Below are 15,964 nucleotides of genomic sequence, written 5' to 3' on the forward strand. Positions count from 1 at the left end.
ACGGTGAAAGGCACAGCATAGCTTTTGCGAGGTAAGGCCGTATTTGCCGTTTATTACCACCTAGGCTACTTTGCGTCAACGTGTGTTTGTTTCCAGTTATTACTAATTACAGTTTTGCTAGTTGCACTCGAGACTGAAAGCGATGTTTGCCTAGTATGACTTGCGCGCTTTGGGAGTGAGTAAGCGGGATCGTGGTGGCGGACAGAGTTCAGCGTTGGCGCCAGATTCGGCCCTAAAGTTGCGTGGAGGAGAAGTATTTCTGGACGCATACACACGTAGTGGATCGTTGAGGTATGTCCGGTATGGTTTAGTGGCTAGGATACCTGGCTTTCACCCAGGAGGCCCGGGTTCGATTCCCGGTACCTGAACGTGAATTTTCGGGGCTGAGATGAGAAAACTTCTCACGGCCGTTTTTCGTCTTCGTGGAGCTGCTGCTCTGGGTTCCAGGTATAAGGTGAGAGAAAGTCAAGAAAAAGAGATACATCCTCACGTTAATGGCGTGGCCGTTTTGAAGGGAGAGGAGACGGTTTTGCGGTTTTGGACTGCTGATGCGACAGTGTTGCATTGCCCGTTAGCTCAGTGGGCTATAGCGTCGTGCTAGTAACGCGTAGGTCATGGGTTCCATCCCTCCACAGGCCATTCCATTTTCTCCCCTAATAGGAAATGCTGTCTCCTGCGAGACTCTGCCAGGCAGATTCTAAATGATGTGCACATCCAGCTAGAAGTCTGAACGTTTCGCTAAGGGGTTGCCAACGGCCAGCTCACTTTCGATTAATGAAGTTAAGCAGACGTTTGCGTGGTTAGTGAGTGGATGGGTGATCGTCCGGGAACTGTGCGTGCTATTGGACCCTTTCATTTCAACCCCCCCCCCCCCTCCTCCTCTTGTGCTACAGTGTTGACGTGCTATGATGCCTCCCTAAGCAATTTAAATTACGTTAACGAACATATGATCCAAAATTTAACTAGGCTGTTTGCAAAAAGAGCGCAAGGAAAGTGCAAGAACGACTTTGGCAATAACAGAACCGTACGAATCAACAGATAATTTCTCAAATGTGTAGATAACACTGTGGCGAAGCAGTGAGATTTCCGAAATTTGTAAATGAAAGTTTAGCTTTTCGTATTGAAAAGGAAAAGTACTCTTGATTACCTTATTTCTCGCAGCCGATTGTCGTACTTCTCCTGTCATATCGGCCCCACCGCCGAGCGGCAGCGAGCGGCAGTCGAGCAAAGTCGGGCCAAGTCGACACACGATGAAGTGAAATCAATCCACTTAGCTGGAACGAGGCAGGAGACGAGGAGATACTACCTGTGCCGCGACACGTGGCAATTTCGAGGATCGAATGGTCTTGAACACATACTATTGCGCTACGCAAAAATGACAAATCCTCCTGCGGTCGCCAGGAATCGAACCCGGATTAACTGCTTGGGAAGAAACCATGCTGACCGTTACACCACCACCGCATTGCGCTGCATTCTTCCTGTGTCGCGGTGCGTTGCCGCCCCTGCTGCCACCAGAGGCTCAAGCGACCCTGCTGCAGGCCCTCTGCCCTCCAGCACATCGGAACGCGGTGCCACGTTGCTTCCAGGGCGATGCACTGTAACTAGACGCAGCATTGACTTCCGCCGAGAAATCGACCATTTCATGCACGGCATGGTGGGAAAACAATTCTGAAATTAGAACTTCTTAGTGAGGCTGCGGTGGCGAGTATTCCTGTATGCCTCGATGGCGCAGTGGGCTGCGCGTGTCATTATCTTAAGGGCGTACGTTCTATCCTCAACTCAGCCATCTCATTTTCTCTCCACGACGGTGAAAGGCACAGCATAGCTTTTGCGAGGTAAGGCCGTATTTGCCGTTTATTACCACCTAGGCTACTTTGCGTCAACGTGTGTTTGTTTCCAGTTATTACTAATTACAGTTTTGCTAGTTGCACTCGAGACTGAAAGCGATGTTTGCCTAGTATGACTTGCGCGCTTTGGGAGTGAGTAAGCGGGATCGTGGTGGCGGACAGAGTTCAGCGTTGGCGCCACATTCGGCCCTAAAGTTGCGTGGAGGAGAAGTATTTCTGGACGCATACACACGTAGTGGATCGTTGAGGTATGTCCGGTATGGTTTAGTGGCTAGGATACCTGGCTTTCACCCAGGAGGCCCGGGTTCGATTCCCGGTACCTGAACGTGAATTTTCGGGGCTGAGATGAGAAAACTTCTCACGGCCGTTTTTCGTCTTCGTGGAGCTGCTGCTCTGGGTTCCAGGTATAAGGTGAGAGAAAGTCAAGAAAAAGAGATACATCCTCACGTTAATGGCGTGGCCGTTTTGAAGGGAGAGGAGACGGTTTTGCGGTTTTGGACTGCTGATGCGACAGTGTTGCATTGCCCGTTAGCTCAGTGGGCTATAGCGTCGTGCTAGTAACGCGTAGGTCATGGGTTCCATCCCTCCACGGGCCATTCCATTTTCTCCCCTAATAGGAAATGCTGTCTCCTGCGAGACTCTGCCAGGCAGATTCTAAATGATGTGCACATCCAGCTAGAAGTCTGAACGTTTCGCTAAGGGGTTGCCAACGGCCAGCTCACTTTCGATTAATGAAGTTAAGCAGACGTTTGCGTGGTTAGTGAGTGGATGGGTGATCGTCCGGGAACTGTGCGTGCTATTGGACCCTTTCATTTCAACCCCCCCCCTCCTCCTCTTGTGCTACAGTGTTGACGTGCTATGATGCCTCCCTAAGCAATTTAAATTACGTTAACGAACATATGATCCAAAATTTAACTAGGCTGTTTGCAAAAAGAGCGCAAGGAAAGTGCAAGAACGACTTTGGCAATAACAGAACCGTACGAGTCAACAGATAATTTCTCAAATGTGTAGATAACACTGTGGCGAAGCAGTGAGATTTCCGAAATTTGTAAATGAAAGTTTAGCTTTTCGTATTGAAAAGGAAATGTACTCTTGATTACCTTATTTCTCGCAGCCGATTGTCGTACTTCTCCTGTCATATCGGCCCCACCGCCGAGCGGCAGCGAGCGGCAGTCGAGCAAAGTCGGGCCAAGTCGACACACGATGAAGTGAAATCAATCCACTTAGCTGGAACGAGGCAGGAGACGAGGAGATACTACCTGTGCCGCGACACGTGGCAATTTCGAGGATCGAATGGTCTTGAACACATACTATTGCGCTACGCAAAAATGACAAATCCTCCTGCGGTCGCCAGGAATCGAACCCGGATTAACTGCTTGGGAAGAAACCATGCTGACCGTTACACCACCACCGCATTGCGCTGCATTCTTCCTGTGTCGCGGTGCGTTGCCGCCCCTGCTGCCACCAGAGGCTCAAGCGACCCTGCTGCAGGCCCTCTGCCCTCCAGCACATCGGAACGCGGTGCCACGTTGCTTCCAGGGCGATGCACTGTAACTAGACGCAGCATTGACTTCCGCCGAGAAATCGACCATTTCATGCACGGCATGGTGGGAAAACAATTCTGAAATTAGAACTTCTTAGTGAGGCTGCGGTGGCGAGTATTCCTGTATGCCTCGGTGGCGCAGTGGGCTGCGCGTGTCATTATCTTAAGGGCGTACGTTCTATCCTCAACTCAGCCATCTCATTTTCTCTCCACGACGGTGAAAGGCACAGCATAGCTTTTGCGAGGTAAGGCCGTATTTGCCGTTTATTACCACCTAGGCTACTTTGCGTCAACGTGTGTTTGTTTTCAGTTATTACTAATTACAGTTTTGCTAGTTGCACTCGAGACTGAAAGCGATGTTTGCCTAGTATGACTTGCGCGCTTTGGGAGTGAGTAAGCGGGATCGTGGTGGCGGACAGAGTTCAGCGTTGGCGCCACATTCGGCCCTAAAGTTGCGTGGAGGAGAAGTATTTCTGGACGCATACACACGTAGTGGATCGTTGAGGTATGTCCGGTATGGTTTAGTGGCTAGGATACCTGGCTTTCACCCAGGAGGCCCGGGTTCGATTCCCGGTACCTGAACGTGAATTTTCGGGGCTGAGATGAGAAAACTTCTCACGGCCGTTTTTCGTCTTCGTGGAGCTGCTGCTCTGGGTTCCAGGTATAAGGTGAGAGAAAGTCAAGAAAAAGAGATACATCCTCACGTTAATGGCGGGGCCGTTTTGAAGGGAGAGGAGACGGGATTGCGGTTTTGGACTGCTTATGCGACAGTGTTGCATTGCCCGTTAGCTCAGTGGGCTATAGCGTCGTGCTAGTAACGCGTAGGTCATGGGTTCCATCCCTCCACGGGCCATTCCATTTTCTCCCCTAATAGGAAATGCTGTCCCCTGCGAGACTCTGCCAGGCAGATTCTAAATGATGTGCACATCCAGCTAGAAGTCTGAACGTTTCGCTAAGGGGTTGCCAACGGCCAGCTCACTTTCGATTAATGAAGTTAAGCAGACGTTTGCGTGGTTAGTGAGTGGATGGGTGATCGTCCGGGAACTGTGCGTGCTATTGGACCCTTTCATTTCAACCCCCCCCTCCTCCTCTTGTGCTACAGTGTTGACGTGCTATGATGCCTCCCTAAGCAATTTAAATTACGTTAACGAACATATGATCCAAAATTTAACTAGGCTGTTTGCAAAAAGAGCGCAAGGAAAGTGCAAGGACGACTTTGGCAATAACAGAACCATACCAATCAACAGATAATTTCTCAAATGTGTAGATAACACTGTGGCGAAGCAGTGAGATTTCCGAAATTTCTAAATGAAAGTTTAGCTTTTCGTATTGAAAAGGAAAAGTACTCTTGATTACCTTATTTCTCGCAGCCGATTGTCGTACTTCTCCTGTCATATCGGCCCCACCGCCGAGCGGCAGCGAGCGGCAATCGAGCAAAGTCGGGCCAAGTCGACACACGATGAAGTGAAATCAATCCACTTAGCTGGAACGAGGCAGGAGACGAGGAGATACTACCTGTGCCGCGACACGTGGCAATTTCGAGGATCGAATGGTCTTGAACACATACTATTGCGCTACGCAAAAATGACAAATCCTCCTGCGGTCGCCAGGAATCGAACCCGGATTAACTGCTTGGGAAGAAACCATGCTGACCGTTACACCACCACCGCATTGCGCTGCATTGTTCCTGTGTCGCGGTGCGTTGCCGCCCCTGCTGCCACCAGAGGCTCAAGCGACCCTGCTGCAGGCCCTCTGCCCTCCAGCACATCGGAACGCGGTGCCACGTTGCTTCCAGGGCGATGCACTGTAACTAGACGCAGCATTGACTTCCGCCGAGAAATCGACCATTTCATGCACGGCATGGTGGGAAAACAATTCTGAAATTAGAACTTCTTAGTGAGGCTGCGGTGGCGAGTATTCCTGTATGCCTCGGTGGCGCAGTGGGCTGCGCGTGTCATTATCTTAAGGGCGTACGTTCTATCCTCAACTCAGCCATCTCATTTTCTCTCCACGACGGTGAAAGGCACAGCATAGCTTTTGCGAGGTAAGGCCGTATTTGCCGTTTATTACCACCTAGGCTACTTTGCGTCAACGTGTGTTTGTTTCCAGTTATTACTAATTACAGTTTTGCTAGTTGCACTCGAGACTGAAAGCGATGTTTGCCTAGTATGACTTGCGCGCTTTGGGAGTGAGTAAGCGGGATCGTGGTGGCGGACAGAGTTCAGCGTTGGCGCCAGATTCGGCCCTAAAGTTGCGTGGAGGAGAAGTATTTCTGGACGCATACACACGTAGTGGATCGTTGAGGTATGTCCGGTATGGTTTAGTGGCTAGGATACCTGGCTTTCACCCAGGAGGCCCGGGTTCGATTCCCAGTACCTGAACGTGAATTTTCGGGGCTGAGATGAGAAAACTTCTCACGGCCGTTTTTCGTCTTCGTGGAGCTGCTGCTCTGGGTTCCAGGTATAAGGTGAGAGAAAGTCAAGAAAAAGAGATACATCCTCACGTTAATGGCGTGGCCGTTTTGAAGGGAGAGGAGACGGTTTTGCGGTTTTGGACTGCTGATGCGACAGTGTTGCATTGCCCGTTAGCTCAGTGGGCTATAGCGTCGTGCTAGTAACGCGTAGGTCATGGGTTCCATCCCTCCACGGGCCATTCCATTTTCTCCCCTAATAGGAAATGCTGTCTCCTGCGAGACTCTGCCAGGCAGATTCTAAATGATGTGCACATCCAGCTAGAAGTCTGAACGTTTCGCTAAGGGGTTGCCAACGGCCAGCTCACTTTCGATTAATGAAGTTAAGCAGACGTTTGCGTGGTTAGTGAGTGGATGGGTGATCGTCCGGGAACTGTGCGTGCTATTGGACCCTTTCATTTCAACCCCCCCCCCCTCCTCCTCTTGTGCTACAGTGTTGACGTGCTATGATGCCTCCCTAAGCAATTTAAATTACGTTAACGAACATATGATCCAAAATTTAACTAGGCTGTTTGCAAAAAGAGCGCAAGGAAAGTGCAAGAACGACTTTGGCAATAACAGAACCGTACGAATCAACAGATAATTTCTCAAATGTGTAGATAACACTGTGGCGAAGCAGTGAGATTTCCGAAATTTGTAAATGAAAGTTTAGCTTTTCGTATTGAAAAGGAAATGTACTCTTGATTACCTTATTTCTCGCAGCCGATTGTCGTACTTCTCCTGTCATATCGGCCCCACCGCCGAGCGGCAGCGAGCGGCAATCGAGCAAAGTCGGGCCAAGTCGACACACGATGAAGTGAAATCAATCCACTTAGCTGGAACGAGGCAGGAGACGAGGAGATACTACCTGTGCCGCGACACGTGGCAATTTCGAGGATCGAATGGTCTTGAACACATACTATTGCGCTACGCAAAAATGACAAATCCTCCTGCGGTCGCCAGGAATCGAACCCGGATTAACTGCTTGGGAAGAAACCATGCTGACCGTTACACCACCACCGCATTGCGCTGCATTCTTCCTGTGTCGCGGTGCGTTGCCGCCCCTGCTGCCACCAGAGGCTCAAGCGACCCTGCTGCAGGCCCTCTGCCCTCCAGCACATCGGAACGCGGTGCCACGTTGCTTCCAGGGCGATGCACTGTAACTAGACGCAGCATTGACTTCCGCCGAGAAATCGACCATTTCATGCACGGCATGGTGGGAAAACAATTCTGAAATTAGAACTTCTTAGTGAGGCTGCGGTGGCGAGTATTCCTGTATGCCTCGGTGGCGCAGTGGGCTGCGCGTGTCATTATCTTAAGGGCGTACGTTCTATCCTCAACTCAGCCATCTCATTTTCTCTCCACGACGGTGAAAGGCACAGCATAGCTTTTGCGAGGTAAGGCCGTATTTGCCGTTTATTACCACCTAGGCTACTTTGCGTCAACGTGTGTTTGTTTCCAGTTATTACTAATTACAGTTTTGCTAGTTGCACTCGAGACTGAAAGCGATGTTTGCCTAGTATGACTTGCGCGCTTTGGGAGTGAGTAAGCGGGATCGTGGTGGCGGACAGAGTTCAGCGTTGGCGCCACATTCGGCCCTAAAGTTGCGTGGAGGAGAAGTATTTCTGGACGCATACACACGTAGTGGATCGTTGAGGTATGTCCGGTATGGTTTAGTGGCTAGGATACCTGGCTTTCACCCAGGAGGCCCGGGTTCGATTCCCGGTACCTGAACGTGAATTTTCGGGGCTGAGATGAGAAAACTTCTCACGGCCGTTTTTCGTCTTCGTGGAGCTGCTGCTCTGGGTTCCAGGTATAAGGTGAGAGAAAGTCAAGAAAAAGAGATACATCCTCACGTTAATGGCGGGGCCGTTTTGAAGGGAGAGGAGACGGGATTGCGGTTTTGGACTGCTGATGCGACAGTGTTGCATTGCCCGTTAGCTCAGTGGGCTATAGCGTCGTGCTAGTAACGCGTAGGTCATGGGTTCCATCCCTCCACGGGCCATTCCATTTTCTCCCCTAATAGGAAATGCTGTCCCCTGCGAGACTCTGCCAGGCAGATTCTAAATGATGTGCACATCCAGCTAGAAGTCTGAACGTTTCGCTAAGGGGTTGCCAACGGCCAGCTCACTTTCGATTAATGAAGTTAAGCAGACGTTTGCGTGGTTAGTGAGTGGATGGGTGATCGTCCGGGAACTGTGCGTGCTATTGGACCCTTTCATTTCAACCCCCCCCTCCTCCTCTTGTGCTACAGTGTTGACGTGCTATGATGCCTCCCTAAGCAATTTAAATTACGTTAACGAACATATGATCCAAAATTTAACTAGGCTGTTTGCAAAAAGAGCGCAAGGAAAGTGCAAGGACGACTTTGGCAATAACAGAACCATACCAATCAACAGATAATTTCTCAAATGTGTAGATAACACTGTGGCGAAGCAGTGAGATTTCCGAAATTTCTAAATGAAAGTTTAGCTTTTCGTATTGAAAAGGAAAAGTACTCTTGATTACCTTATTTCTCGCAGCCGATTGTCGTACTTCTCCTGTCATATCGGCCCCACCGCCGAGCGGCAGCGAGCGGCAATCGAGCAAAGTCGGGCCAAGTCGACACACGATGAAGTGAAATCAATCCACTTAGCTGGAACGAGGCAGGAGACGAGGAGATACTACCTGTGCCGCGACACGTGGCAATTTCGAGGATCGAATGGTCTTGAACACATACTATTGCGCTACGCAAAAATGACAAATCCTCCTGCGGTCGCCAGGAATCGAACCCGGATTAACTGCTTGGGAAGAAACCATGCTGACCGTTACACCACCACCGCATTGCGCTGCATTCTTCCTGTGTCGCGGTGCGTTGCCGCCCCTGCTGCCACCAGAGGCTCAAGCGACCCTGCTGCAGGCCCTCTGCCCTCCAGCACATCGGAACGCGGTGCCACGTTGCTTCCAGGGCGATGCACTGTAACTAGACGCAGCATTGACTTCCGCCGAGAAATCGACCATTTCATGCACGGCATGGTGGGAAAACAATTCTGAAATTAGAACTTCTTAGTGAGGCTGCGGTGGCGAGTATTCCTGTATGCCTCGGTGGCGCAGTGGGCTGCGCGTGTCATTATCTTAAGGGCGTACGTTCTATCCTCAACTCAGCCATCTCATTTTCTCTCCACGACGGTGAAAGGCACAGCATAGCTTTTGCGAGGTAAGGCCGTATTTGCCGTTTATTACCACCTAGGCTACTTTGCGTCAACGTGTGTTTGTTTCCAGTTATTACTAATTACAGTTTTGCTAGTTGCACTCGAGACTGAAAGCGATGTTTGCCTAGTATGACTTGCGCGCTTTGGGAGTGAGTAAGCGGGATCGTGGTGGCGGACAGAGTTCAGCGTTGGCGCCAGATTCGGCCCTAAAGTTGCGTGGAGGAGAAGTATTTCTGGACGCATACACACGTAGTGGATCGTTGAGGTATGTCCGGTATGGTTTAGTGGCTAGGATACCTGGCTTTCACCCAGGAGGCCCGGGTTCGATTCCCGGTACCTGAACGTGAATTTTCGGGGCTGAGATGAGAAAACTTCTCACGGCCGTTTTTCGTCTTCGTGGAGCTGCTGCTCTGGGTTCCAGGTATAAGGTGAGAGAAAGTCAAGAAAAAGAGATACATCCTCACGTTAATGGCGTGGCCGTTTTGAAGGGAGAGGAGACGGTTTTGCGGTTTTGGACTGCTGATGCGACAGTGTTGCATTGCCCGTTAGCTCAGTGGGCTATAGCGTCGTGCTAGTAACGCGTAGGTCATGGGTTCCATCCCTCCACGGGCCATTCCATTTTCTCCCCTAATAGGAAATGCTGTCTCCTGCGAGACTCTGCCAGGCAGATTCTAAATGATGTGCACATCCAGCTAGAAGTCTGAACGTTTCGCTAAGGGGTTGCCAACGGCCAGCTCACTTTCGATTAATGAAGTTAAGCAGACGTTTGCGTGGTTAGTGAGTGGATGGGTGATCGTCCGGGAACTGTGCGTGCTATTGGACCCTTTCATTTCAACCCCCCCCCCCTCCTCCTCTTGTGCTACAGTGTTGACGTGCTATGATGCCTCCCTAAGCAATTTAAATTACGTTAACGAACATATGATCCAAAATTTAACTAGGCTGTTTGCAAAAAGAGCGCAAGGAAAGTGCAAGAACGACTTTGGCAATAACAGAACCGTACGAATCAACAGATAATTTCTCAAATGTGTAGATAACACTGTGGCGAAGCAGTGAGATTTCCGAAATTTGTAAATGAAAGTTTAGCTTTTCGTATTGAAAAGGAAATGTACTCTTGATTACCTTATTTCTCGCAGCCGATTGTCGTACTTCTCCTGTCATATCGGCCCCACCGCCGAGCGGCAGCGAGCGGCAGTCGAGCAAAGTCGGGCCAAGTCGACACACGATGAAGTGAAATCAATCCACTTAGCTGGAACGAGGCAGGAGACGAGGAGATACTACCTGTGCCGCGACACGTGGCAATTTCGAGGATCGAATGGTCTTGAACACATACTATTGCGCTACGCAAAAATGACAAATCCTCCTGCGGTCGCCAGGAATCGAACCCGGATTAACTGCTTGGGAAGAAACCATGCTGACCGTTACACCACCACCGCATTGCGCTGCATTCTTCCTGTGTCGCGGTGCGTTGCCGCCCCTGCTGCCACCAGAGGCTCAAGCGACCCTGCTGCAGGCCCTCTGCCCTCCAGCACATCGGAACGCGGTGCCACGTTGCTTCCAGGGCGATGCACTGTAACTAGACGCAGCATTGACTTCCGCCGAGAAATCGACCATTTCATGCACGGCATGGTGGGAAAACAATTCTGAAATTAGAACTTCTTAGTGAGGCTGCGGTGGCGAGTATTCCTGTATGCCTCGGTGGCGCAGTGGGCTGCGCGTGTCATTATCTTAAGGGCGTACGTTCTATCCTCAACTCAGCCATCTCATTTTCTCTCCACGACGGTGAAAGGCACAGCATAGCTTTTGCGAGGTAAGGCCGTATTTGCCGTTTATTACCACCTAGGCTACTTTGCGTCAACGTGTGTTTGTTTCCAGTTATTACTAATTACAGTTTTGCTAGTTGCACTCGAGACTGAAAGCGATGTTTGCCTAGTATGACTTGCGCGCTTTGGGAGTGAGTAAGCGGGATCGTGGTGGCGGACAGAGTTCAGCGTTGGCGCCACATTCGGCCCTAAAGTTGCGTGGAGGAGAAGTATTTCTGGACGCATACACACGTAGTGGATCGTTGAGGTATGTCCGGTATGGGTTTAGTGGCTAGGATACCTGGCTTTCACCCAGGAGGCCGGGTTCGATTCCCGGTACCTGAACGTGAATTTTCGGGGCTGAGATGAGAAAACTTCTCACGGCCGTTTTTCGTCTTCGTGGAGCTGCTGCTCTGGGTTCCAGGTATAAGGTGAGAGAAAGTCAAGAAAAAGAGATACATCCTCACGTTAATGGCGGGGCCGTTTTGAAGGGAGAGGAGACGGGATTGCGGTTTTGGACTGCTGATGCGACAGTGTTGCATTGCCCGTTAGCTCAGTGGGCTATAGCGTCGTGCTAGTAACGCGTAGGTCATGGGTTCCATCCCTCCACGGGCCATTCCATTTTCTCCCCTAATAGGAAATGCTGTCCCCTGCGAGACTCTGCCAGGCAGATTCTAAATGATGTGCACATCCAGCTAGAAGTCTGAACGTTTCGCTAAGGGGTTGCCAACGGCCAGCTCACTTTCGATTAATGAAGTTAAGCAGACGTTTGCGTGGTTAGTGAGTGGATGGGTGATCGTCGGGAACCTGTGCGTGCTATTGGACCCTTTCATTTCAACCCCCCCCTCCTCCTCTTGTGCTACAGTGTTGACGTGCTATGATGCCTCCCTAAGCATTTAAATTACGTTAACGAACATATGATCCAAAATTTAACTAGGCTGTTTGCAAAAAAGAGCGCAAGGAAAGTGCAAGGACGACTTTGGCAATAACAGAACCATACCAATCAACAGATAATTTCTCAAATGTGTAGATAACACTGTGGCGAAGCAGTGAGATTTCCGAAATTTCTAAATGAAAGTTTAGCTTTTCGTATTGAAAAGGAAAAGTACTCTTGATTACCTTATTTCTCGCAGCCGATTGTCGTACTTCTCCTGTCATATCGGCCCCACCGCCGAGCGGCAGCGAGCGGCAATCGAGCAAAGTCGGGCCAAGTCGACACACGATGAAGTGAAATCAATCCACTTAGCTGGAACGAGGCAGGAGACGAGGAGATACTACCTGTGCCGCGACACGTGGCAATTTCGAGGATCGAATGGTCTTGAACACATACTATTGCGCTACGCAAAAATGACAAATCCTCCTGCGGTCGCCAGGAATCGAACCCGGATTAACTGCTTGGGAAGAAACCATGCTGACCGTTACACCACCACCGCATTGCGCTGCATTCTTCCTGTGTCGCGGTGCGTTGCCGCCCCTGCTGCCACCAGAGGCTCAAGCGACCCTGCTGCAGGCCCTCTGCCCTCCAGCACATCGGAACGCGGTGCCACGTTGCTTCCAGGGCGATGCACTGTAACTAGACGCAGCATTGACTTCCGCCGAGAAATCGACCATTTCATGCACGGCATGGTGGGAAAACAATTCTGAAATTAGAACTTCTTAGTGAGGCTGCGGTGGCGAGTATTCCTGTATGCCTCGGTGGCGCAGTGGGCTGCGCGTGTCATTATCTTAAGGGCGTACGTTCTATCCTCAACTCAGCCATCTCATTTTCTCTCCACGACGGTGAAAGGCACAGCATAGCTTTTGCGAGGTAAGGCCGTATTTGCCGTTTATTACCACCTAGGCTACTTTGCGTCAACGTGTGTTTGTTTCCAGTTATTACTAATTACAGTTTTGCTAGTTGCACTCGAGACTGAAAGCGATGTTTGCCTAGTATGACTTGCGCGCTTTGGGAGTGAGTAAGCGGGATCGTGGTGGCGGACAGAGTTCAGCGTTGGCGCCAGATTCGGCCCTAAAGTTGCGTGGAGGAGAAGTATTTCTGGACGCATACACACGTAGTGGATCGTTGAGGTATGTCCGGTATGGTTTAGTGGCTAGGATACCTGGCTTTCACCCAGGAGGCCCGGGTTCGATTCCCGGTACCTGAACGTGAATTTTCGGGGCTGAGATGAGAAAACTTCTCACGGCCGTTTTTCGTCTTCGTGGAGCTGCTGCTCTGGGTTCCAGGTATAAGGTGAGAGAAAGTCAAGAAAAAGAGATACATCCTCACGTTAATGGCGTGGCCGTTTTGAAGGGAGAGGAGACGGTTTTGCGGTTTTGGACTGCTGATGCGACAGTGTTGCATTGCCCGTTAGCTCAGTGGGCTATAGCGTCGTGCTAGTAACGCGTAGGTCATGGGTTCCATCCCTCCACGGGCCATTCCATTTTCTCCCCTAATAGGAAATGCTGTCTCCTGCGAGACTCTGCCAGGCAGATTCTAAATGATGTGCACATCCAGCTAGAAGTCTGAACGTTTCGCTAAGGGGTTGCCAACGGCCAGCTCACTTTCGATTAATGAAGTTAAGCAGACGTTTGCGTGGTTAGTGAGTGGATGGGTGATCGTCCGGGAACTGTGCGTGCTATTGGACCCTTTCATTTCAACCCCCCCCCCCCCTCCTCCTCTTGTGCTACAGTGTTGACGTGCTATGATGCCTCCCTAAGCAATTTAAATTACGTTAACGAACATATGATCCAAAATTTAACTAGGCTGTTTGCAAAAAGAGCGCAAGGAAAGTGCAAGAACGACTTTGGCAATAACAGAACCGTACGAATCAACAGATAATTTCTCAAATGTGTAGATAACACTGTGGCGAAGCAGTGAGATTTCCGAAATTTGTAAATGAAAGTTTAGCTTTTCGTATTGAAAAGGAAATGTACTCTTGATTACCTTATTTCTCGCAGCCGATTGTCGTACTTCTCCTGTCATATCGGCCCCACCGCCGAGCGGCAGCGAGCGGCAGTCGAGCAAAGTCGGGCCAAGTCGACACACGATGAAGTGAAATCAATCCACTTAGCTGGAACGAGGCAGGAGACGAGGAGATACTACCTGTGCCGCGACACGTGGCAATTTCGAGGATCGAATGGTCTTGAACACATACTATTGCGCTACGCAAAAATGACAAATCCTCCTGCGGTCGCCAGGAATCGAACCCGGATTAACTGCTTGGGAAGAAACCATGCTGACCGTTACACCACCACCGCATTGCGCTGCATTCTTCCTGTGTCGCGGTGCGTTGCCGCCCCTGCTGCCACCAGAGGCTCAAGCGACCCTGCTGCAGGCCCTCTGCCCTCCAGCACATCGGAACGCGGTGCCACGTTGCTTCCAGGGCGATGCACTGTAACTAGACGCAGCATTGACTTCCGCCGAGAAATCGACCATTTCATGCACGGCATGGTGGGAAAACAATTCTGAAATTAGAACTTCTTAGTGAGGCTGCGGTGGCGAGTATTCCTGTATGCCTCGGTGGCGCAGTGGGCTGCGCGTGTCATTATCTTAAGGGCGTACGTTCTATCCTCAACTCAGCCATCTCATTTTCTCTCCACGACGGTGAAAGGCACAGCATAGCTTTTGCGAGGTAAGGCCGTATTTGCCGTTTATTACCACCTAGGCTACTTTGCGTCAACGTGTGTTTGTTTCCAGTTATTACTAATTACAGTTTTGCTAGTTGCACTCGAGACTGAAAGCGATGTTTGCCTAGTATGACTTGCGCGCTTTGGGAGTGAGTAAGCGGGATCGTGGTGGCGGACAGAGTTCAGCGTTGGCGCCACATTCGGCCCTAAAGTTGCGTGGAGGAGAAGTATTTCTGGACGCATACACACGTAGTGGATCGTTGAGGTATGTCCGGTATGGTTTAGTGGCTAGGATACCTGGCTTTCACCCAGGAGGCCCGGGTTCGATTCCCGGTACCTGAACGTGAATTTTCGGGGCTGAGATGAGAAAACTTCTCACGGCCGTTTTTCGTCTTCGTGGAGCTGCTGCTCTGGGTTCCAGGTATAAGGTGAGAGAAAGTCAAGAAAAAGAGATACATCCTCACGTTAATGGCGGGGCCGTTTTGAAGGGAGAGGAGACGGGATTGCGGTTTTGGACTGCTGATGCGACAGTGTTGCATTGCCCGTTAGCTCAGTGGGCTATAGCGTCGTGCTAGTAACGCGTAGGTCATGGGTTCCATCCCTCCACGGGCCATTCCATTTTCTCCCCTAATAGGAAATGCTGTCCCCTGCGAGACTCTGCCAGGCAGATTCTAAATGATGTGCACATCCAGCTAGAAGTCTGAACGTTTCGCTAAGGGGTTGCCAACGGCCAGCTCACTTTCGATTAATGAAGTTAAGCAGACGTTTGCGTGGTTAGTGAGTGGATGGGTGATCGTCCGGGAACTGTGCGTGCTATTGGACCCTTTCATTTCAACCCCCCCCTCCTCCTCTTGTGCTACAGTGTTGACGTGCTATGATGCCTCCCTAAGCAATTTAAATTACGTTAACGAACATATGATCCAAAATTTAACTAGGCTGTTTGCAAAAAGAGCGCAAGGAAAGTGCAAGGACGACTTTGGCAATAACAGAACCATACCAATCAACAGATAATTTCTCAAATGTGTAGATAACACTGTGGCGAAGCAGTGAGATTTCCGAAATTTCTAAATGAAAGTTTAGCTTTTCGTATTGAAAAGGAAAAGTACTCTTGATTACCTTATTTCTCGCAGCCGATTGTCGTACTTCTCCTGTCATATCGGCCCCACCGCCGAGCGGCAGCGAGCGGCAATCGAGCAAAGTCGGGCCAAGTCGACACACGATGAAGTGAAATCAATCCACTTAGCTGGAACGAGGCAGGAGACGAGGAGATACTACCTGTGCCGCGACACGTGGCAATTTCGAGGATCGAATGGTCTTGAACACATACTATTGCGCTACGCAAAAATGACAAATCCTCCTGCGGTCGCCAGGAATCGAACCCGGATTAACTGCTTGGGAAGAAACCATGCTGACCGTTACACCACCACCGCATTGCGCTGCATTCTTCCTGTGTCGCGGTGCGTTGCCGCCCCTGCTGCCACCAGAGGCTCAAGCGACCCTGCTGCAGGCCCTCTGCCCTCCAGCACATC

The 15,964-nt window shown here is 50.5% G+C and overlaps 8 non-coding genes across 8 annotated transcripts; all 8 read left to right on the forward strand.

Moving 5' to 3' along the window:
- The first annotated feature begins 296 nt into the window (after positions 1-296).
- On the forward strand, positions 297-368 carry Trnae-uuc. Its single transcript has one exon. It is a non-coding gene; the product is annotated as a tRNA-Glu (tRNA).
- A 1,732-nt stretch (positions 369-2,100) lies between these two features.
- Trnae-uuc lies at positions 2,101-2,172 on the forward strand. Its single transcript has one exon. It is a non-coding gene; the product is annotated as a tRNA-Glu (tRNA).
- Positions 2,173-3,900: 1,728 nt separating this feature from the next.
- Trnae-uuc lies at positions 3,901-3,972 on the forward strand. The gene has a single exon. It is a non-coding gene; the product is annotated as a tRNA-Glu (tRNA).
- A 1,727-nt stretch (positions 3,973-5,699) lies between these two features.
- On the forward strand, positions 5,700-5,771 carry Trnae-uuc. The gene has a single exon. It is a non-coding gene; the product is annotated as a tRNA-Glu (tRNA).
- A 1,730-nt stretch (positions 5,772-7,501) lies between these two features.
- Trnae-uuc lies at positions 7,502-7,573 on the forward strand. Its single transcript has one exon. It is a non-coding gene; the product is annotated as a tRNA-Glu (tRNA).
- A 1,727-nt stretch (positions 7,574-9,300) lies between these two features.
- On the forward strand, positions 9,301-9,372 carry Trnae-uuc. Its single transcript has one exon. It is a non-coding gene; the product is annotated as a tRNA-Glu (tRNA).
- A 3,529-nt stretch (positions 9,373-12,901) lies between these two features.
- Trnae-uuc lies at positions 12,902-12,973 on the forward strand. The gene has a single exon. It is a non-coding gene; the product is annotated as a tRNA-Glu (tRNA).
- Positions 12,974-14,705: 1,732 nt separating this feature from the next.
- Trnae-uuc lies at positions 14,706-14,777 on the forward strand. The gene has a single exon. It is a non-coding gene; the product is annotated as a tRNA-Glu (tRNA).
- Positions 14,778-15,964: the final 1,187 nt, after the last annotated feature.

This window comes from Schistocerca piceifrons, chromosome 8 (assembly GCF_021461385.2).
Source record: "Schistocerca piceifrons isolate TAMUIC-IGC-003096 chromosome 8, iqSchPice1.1, whole genome shotgun sequence".
Lineage (NCBI taxonomy): Eukaryota > Metazoa > Arthropoda > Insecta > Orthoptera > Acrididae > Schistocerca > Schistocerca piceifrons.